This window comes from Heloderma suspectum, chromosome 15 (assembly GCF_057233095.1).
Source record: "Heloderma suspectum isolate Gila_16-S chromosome 15, 16-S_ref, whole genome shotgun sequence".
Lineage (NCBI taxonomy): Eukaryota > Metazoa > Chordata > Lepidosauria > Squamata > Helodermatidae > Heloderma > Heloderma suspectum.
The window spans coordinates 19,166,933-19,173,090 of NC_139472.1; positions in this window are offsets into that span (position 1 = coordinate 19,166,933).

Sequence of the window (6,158 nt, forward strand, 5' to 3'; positions counted from 1 at the left end):
TTAAATTTATTAATCGCCCATCTGGCTGGTCACCCAGCCACTCTGGGCGATGTACAGTGTATAATAAAACAGTTTAAAACAATAAAATTCTACAGTAAAAACATTTTCTAAAATACCCTAACCCACCCCAAATGCCTGCCTGAACAACCACGTTTTTAATGCACGACGGAAGCTCATTAAAGAGGGGGCATGGCGGAGTTCCCTAGGGAGGGAGTTCCACAGAGTGGGGGCCACCACAGAAAAGTCCCTCTCCCTTTGCGAACCACGTCAATAGGACTTTGGCATGTATAGGATTTTGCTCCTCTAAGATGCTGCTTCCTGCAAAACTGCCTATGTCACCTGCAACAGGTGCACACGTCACCTAACATGTGTTTTTCTTTAGAATTATTACTATTTCTCGTACTTACATTATGCAGATTTTAATCAGTTAATTGACGTAAGGTTTCTTTAATCCAGGGACAGTCCTAATCTCATGTGGTTTGTATCCTGCTCCTCTTCCAAGGAAGTAAAGGCAGCATAGGTGCTGGTCACCCTTTGTGGGTTTTTTATTTTTTTTACAAAGAGCTGCAGTGCATCTCGGCTTCCCTTGGAGGAGCCCATGTGCTGCTTCTCTGCATGACTTCCCGTTCTGGGCACTTAACGTTGGAGAGGAGGCCAGCCGGGATCAGTGACTCATGCAGGGGAGCAGCAGCTGGTTGCAGAGCATTCTGTCTGCTATCCCTGGCCCTGTCGTGTTCTGGAATGCAAGGAAAAGCTTCCAAGGGATGGGAGGGCACTTTACCGTACACTGGATGCTGTGTGTGTGTGTGGGTGGGTGGGGAGGGGAAGCAGCCCCCCATAGAAGGTTTTTTAAAACAAGAACGGCATATGAGAGGCCTAGTGGATGCAGGGGAAGGGGGAGCTATTGTGTGTGTGGGGTCACTGGGGGAGGGACCAGCCTTGGGGTGTGGGGAGGAGAGGGGTTTTCCGAACACTCGTTTGAGCTCTTCTGTCCCATGTTGCAGGTACAAAACTCGGCTCTCCGCACCCAGCAGTCAGCAACCCAGGGTCTGACTCCCGCTGCGGGGCAGCAGCTCCCCCCTTGGCCATGAAGCCCTCTCCGAGCGGCAGCAACCATCCCTCCTCCTCCTCCTCCTCCTCCTCGCCGGCTTCTCAGGGCAAGGCTGCTGGGCCAGCTCCTGGCGCCAAGGCGGGCATGGCCGAGCACCCGCCAGAGCACCTTAGGAAGGGAGAAGGGGGCGGCGGCGGCGGCGGCAATGGCGGCAACGGGACCGCAGGCAGCTCAGAGGGGCGGGGGGCCAGCGCGAACCGGACGGTGACGCCCGTCACGACTCACCCACTGATCGCCCCAGGTAAGGCGCCTGTCCCGTTGCAGCGGGGCTGTGAGCCCCGGGATGCTGGGCGTGGGCTGGAGGCGCAGGCTGGAGTAGCGGCACCAAGCGTCCAGCCAGGATGCTGCGGGACCCTGGGTGGCTCCTGGACTGAATAGGCACCTCCACTCTAGAGCTTTTGGCTGCTGGCACAGGGCAGCGGGACTTCCGCGGGCAGAATGCCTCCCTCGAGCTCCTCTGTTCCTTCGCTAACATCCCGTCGCGCAGGGGGTGTCGCACCTCAGGTCTGCGGGCTGAATGCAGCCTCCCTGGCACCCCCAATCTGGTCCTCGGGGGTTCCCCAAATGGGCACACCCTTCACCACTGATCCACGAGTGGCTTCCCGGCATTTGTGCAGCTTCTCCCCCCGTTCTAAAAGGTTGAAATGCCTCTCCTAAGGCGTAGTGGCGGGCACTGAGAGCTTGAAGCTGGCATGAGCTGGTATTTGGGGTAATTTTGGCCCCTTTTGCCTTCGGCCCCACACACCAGTGGAATGTGGCCCCCAGAACCTTCTCCAGTATGGAATTCAATCCTCGGGCTGAAAGCGGTTCGGTACCCCTGCTGCAGCGTTTTCGTGTTGAATGTGTAAGTGGGTGGAGTGTTTTTGTTTGGCTTGCTTTCGCTTCTCACGTCCTGTAAGGACACAGATCAAAAGCACCATCGCATGACGTATGTGCATGCAATTTTTTTTCAAAGCAATAATAAAAGACTAGGGCAGAACTGCATGCCGTGAACTCCATTAGGGCATGGATTATTCCCTGCTGGACCCAGTCGTATTACAAACCTCGACAAAGCTGTGATGTATGCTCTCCGGATGTTTTGGACTACAGTTCCCAGCATTCCTGACAGTTGGCCGTGCTGTCTGAGTCTGATGGGAGTTGCAGTCCACAATACCTGGATGGCCCCAAGTTTGGGACAGGTGAAAACGCTGCCATTCCTTCTGGCTGTCTACTGTTACCCGTCCCCTCCGCTGACATCCCCAGAGCACTTTTGCAGCTCTCTCTTTAAGACGTTTGCTGTTTGGCTTCTTTTAAATAAGGCGAAGGATGAGCATAATATTGAATCAATACTTTGAACTAAATTAAATAAATATGAATGAATGAAAGTACGTGTCGTGCTTCTGGTATGCATTTGTTTTTTTGAAAGGCGAGCGGCCGACCTAAATTGTAGGGGACATGGCAAGAGTAGCCACTGAACCAGCATTAGATTCCGTGGCATGCAGTGGTGTTCAGTGGTAAATGCGGAGGTGACCACTCATCATGACAGTCTCCACAGCCCCTCCCCAAGGAGAGCCCCTTCTAGCAGATTTTCAGTCTCTGCCAGGAGCAGGTCTTTTGTAAAGCAAATGGCCCTTAATTGCCCATTCAAGACCCAAGTCAGCCCCAAATACTTTGCATAACAACAGTAAACAATCTATTGTTGCTGGGAAAATCCATTCCCCCCCAGGGGCTGTGAAGACTGGAGCTAAGCTTAAGAGGGAACAGGGAATTCAAAATGTGCATGTCTGTCATGCAAATCATCCTGCTGGTCTCTGCTTTTGCCCAAAATTTCTGCTACTGAGGAGGAGGAAATAGTTCCCGCTGTACCAGTTCAGGATGGAGAGGCTCCAGGAACAATATCTTTTCCCCAGCCTCCTCTTTGAGGCTGAGAAACTTGAGAGTTTTTGTTACCCCTCCCCAAGCTCCTCCTCCTGACCAGTGGGGAGCAGGAGTTGCGGCTGGGCTGGACTTCTGAGGTTTTCCATGCATTGCTGCCCTCTGTGGAAGAGTGGTACCGTTGCCCATAAAAAGCAGACCAAGAGAGGAGGTGTGGAAATTGTGACGTAGTCTAGTGTCCATGTAAAGTCGCTGTGCCTCCCTTGATGAACATGCAGTTGAATGAGGGGGGGTCATGAAAAACAAGCCTATGCGCATCACCAAACACTATAAACTATAAACCAAAGTCATGCGCATTTGGTTTGGCGCTTGTGCGCAAACCCTGTAAGCCAGGGGTGTCGAATCATAGAATAGTAGGGTTGGAAGGGGCCTACAAGGCCATCAAGTCCAAGCCCCTGCTCAATGCAGGAATCCAAGTCAGAGCATCCCTGAGAGGTGGCTGTCCAGCCTTGTCTTGAATGCCTCCAGTGTGGGAGAGCCCACCACCTCCCTAGGGAATGGGTTCCATTGTCGTATTGCTTTAATAGTCGGGAAGTTTTTCCTGATGTTCAGCCGCAATCTGGCTCCCTGTAACTTGAGCCCATTATTCCGTGTCTTGCACTCTGGGATAATCGAGAAGACATCCTGGCCTTCCTCTCTGTGAATCCCTAAGCATTCTTAGCATTCTTCTCCTGTTTAACCATCTGCTCCTTTTTCTTCCCCTTCCATGATGGCTGCTCTTTTATGTTGAATTTTGGACTGTAGGCTCCTTGGGGTGGGGACCTGTCATCTTGTTATCACTCGGTCAAGCGGCCTTCTCCAACCTGGTGCCCTCCAGATGTGTGGGACTACAACTCCCATAATGGACGTGTCATCTGACGGGTGTCACGCTGGAGAAGGCTACTATAAAGCATTGATGACAATATATAAATTTGAAATGCATAATGTTCTGCAGGTTGCAGAATTCACACGGGTTCTGCAGGTTGCAGAATTGAGCCTTGGATTGCAGGCAGCTGCTGGCATTAACCCACCGACTCTTGTGTACGTCTGCGTGTTCTCTCCCCTCTAGCCTACTCTCAGCTCCAAACCCACCAGCTCATGCAGCAGCAGAAGCAGCTCCAGCACCAGTTTGTGATCCAGCCGCAGCTCCAGCCCCGGCCTCTGCAGCTGCAGCCCGTCCCTGGCCCCACGCCGAGCCTTGGCACCCCGCCCAGCCTGCAAGCCCAAAGCCACCTGCCGGGCCAGGGGCATTCTGCCCACCTGCCGCCCTGCCAAGCCCCCAGTCAGCACAAGCCCGGCACCAGCCAGCCTGCCCAGCATGCCGTGCACCCCTCTGGACCCCTGGCGCTGGGGCCCCAGAGACCGGACGGCAGCCCCCCTGGCCGGCCTGCCGGGTGCCCAAACCACACGGCGCAGCGCAGGTTCCAGCACGCTTCGGCCGTCATCCTCCAGCTGCAGCCTTCGGTTGGGACGGTGAGTTTGGCTGGCCTGGCCATTACTCCACACCTCAAAGATGAGGGCCCCTCGATCTGCATATGCTAATGTACAGCTGTGTTGCAAATTGAGGACTAACGCTGAGGCTCAACTCGAATTTCACAGGGGGCAAAGCCAGTTGGTGGATTTCTCCATCCAGATCCTTTCCAATAAAATAAATTTGTCAATTAATTGCACCCTGCCCCAGGTTGTCCCAAACTGGTGGAAACAGGAGCTTCCTTCACCCACCCCCTCCCAACCTTAATCCCCATGCAGGGGAAGATTTTTGGAGGGGGATTTTACAGCATGTCGGGAGGGGAGAGCTAACCCAGTACGTAAAACTAATATTCAGCAGCCCTTATAAAAGGCAGCAATAAAATGACACCCAGCTACAATTTCAGTTACAAAGGCAAAGGGGTTATACTAGCTTTCCCCAATGCAATACCCCTCCAGGTGTGTTGGACTGCAATGCCCATCATTCTCAGCCAGCATGGCCATAGGCCCAAATTCAAAGCATTTGACTTTGCGCTTGTGTTGAAAGGCCTCCCAGGGTGGCTTACATACCAGCAATCAAAACAAGACACCCCCCAGGTTTACAATCCAAATAGACTTGACACAAAAAGAAAAAGGCATGGGGAGGAAGAGGGGGGGGAATAATAGTTGCAGTCCAACACATCTGGAGGGGTATCCAGCTGGGGGAGGCTGGGTTCCAACAGTTAAAATGCCTGGCTCAAAGAAGGCATGTCTTATCCTGGCGCTGAAAAGATGGTGCATGCAGGCGCCTGGAGCCCCTCTTTAGGGAGGGCGCTTGTTACAGCATAAACGCTCCTTTAAAAACTGTCTCTTAAGATGGCAGGAAATCGCCCTTTAGGAAGGGCAGCGTGCTTTGGCTGTTTTTTTTTTTTAAATTGCAAAAATACACATTTGGCGAGCGGCCTTCCAGAGTGTGCAGGCAGCATGTCGAAATACGTGGATGTGTAGCCACAAGAGGAACGCCAGTCGAAGTCTCCGCTTGAAGATGTCCCCAGGTTCCACCCGTGGCGTCCCCAGTGAATGCCGCAGGCCAAAATACGAAATATACCTGCGTATTTTACCTTGAGCTGAGGGGCCACGGCCCCTTTACAAGGGGCCGCGGTGGCTGAGTGGTTAAGACGCTGAACTGCAGACCGGAAGGTCGGCAGGACAGCAGTTCGAGACCCAAGTGCTGCGTGACGGAGCGAGCTCCCGTCTTCAGTCCCAGTTTTTGCCAACCTAGCAGTTCGAAAGCAAGAAATTGCAAGTAGATAAACAGGTACCGCTTCGGCGGGAAAGGTAACAGCGTTCCGTGCACCTCGGTGTTCAGTCATGCCAGCCACATGACCACGGAAGCGTCTTCGGACAGTGCTGGCTCTTCGGCTTAGAAATGGAGATGAGCACCACACCCTAGAGTCTGACATGACTGGCTAGGGACTCCTTTTTATTTTATCTTGAAGCTCTCCCTGTCAGTAATGGAGCCTTGGGAGAGCCTTTTAGAATGGGGAAAAAATGCACAAGAGCCGGGAAAGGGGGTGGGGCCAGAGGAAGGGGGCGTGGCCGCCTGAGGAATGCTGGAGGCCAGATTTGGCCCCTGGGAGGGCTGGATTTGCTCTCTGGGCCTGAGGCTCCAGACCCCATCGGCTGATGGATCTTAGGGTATCAGGGC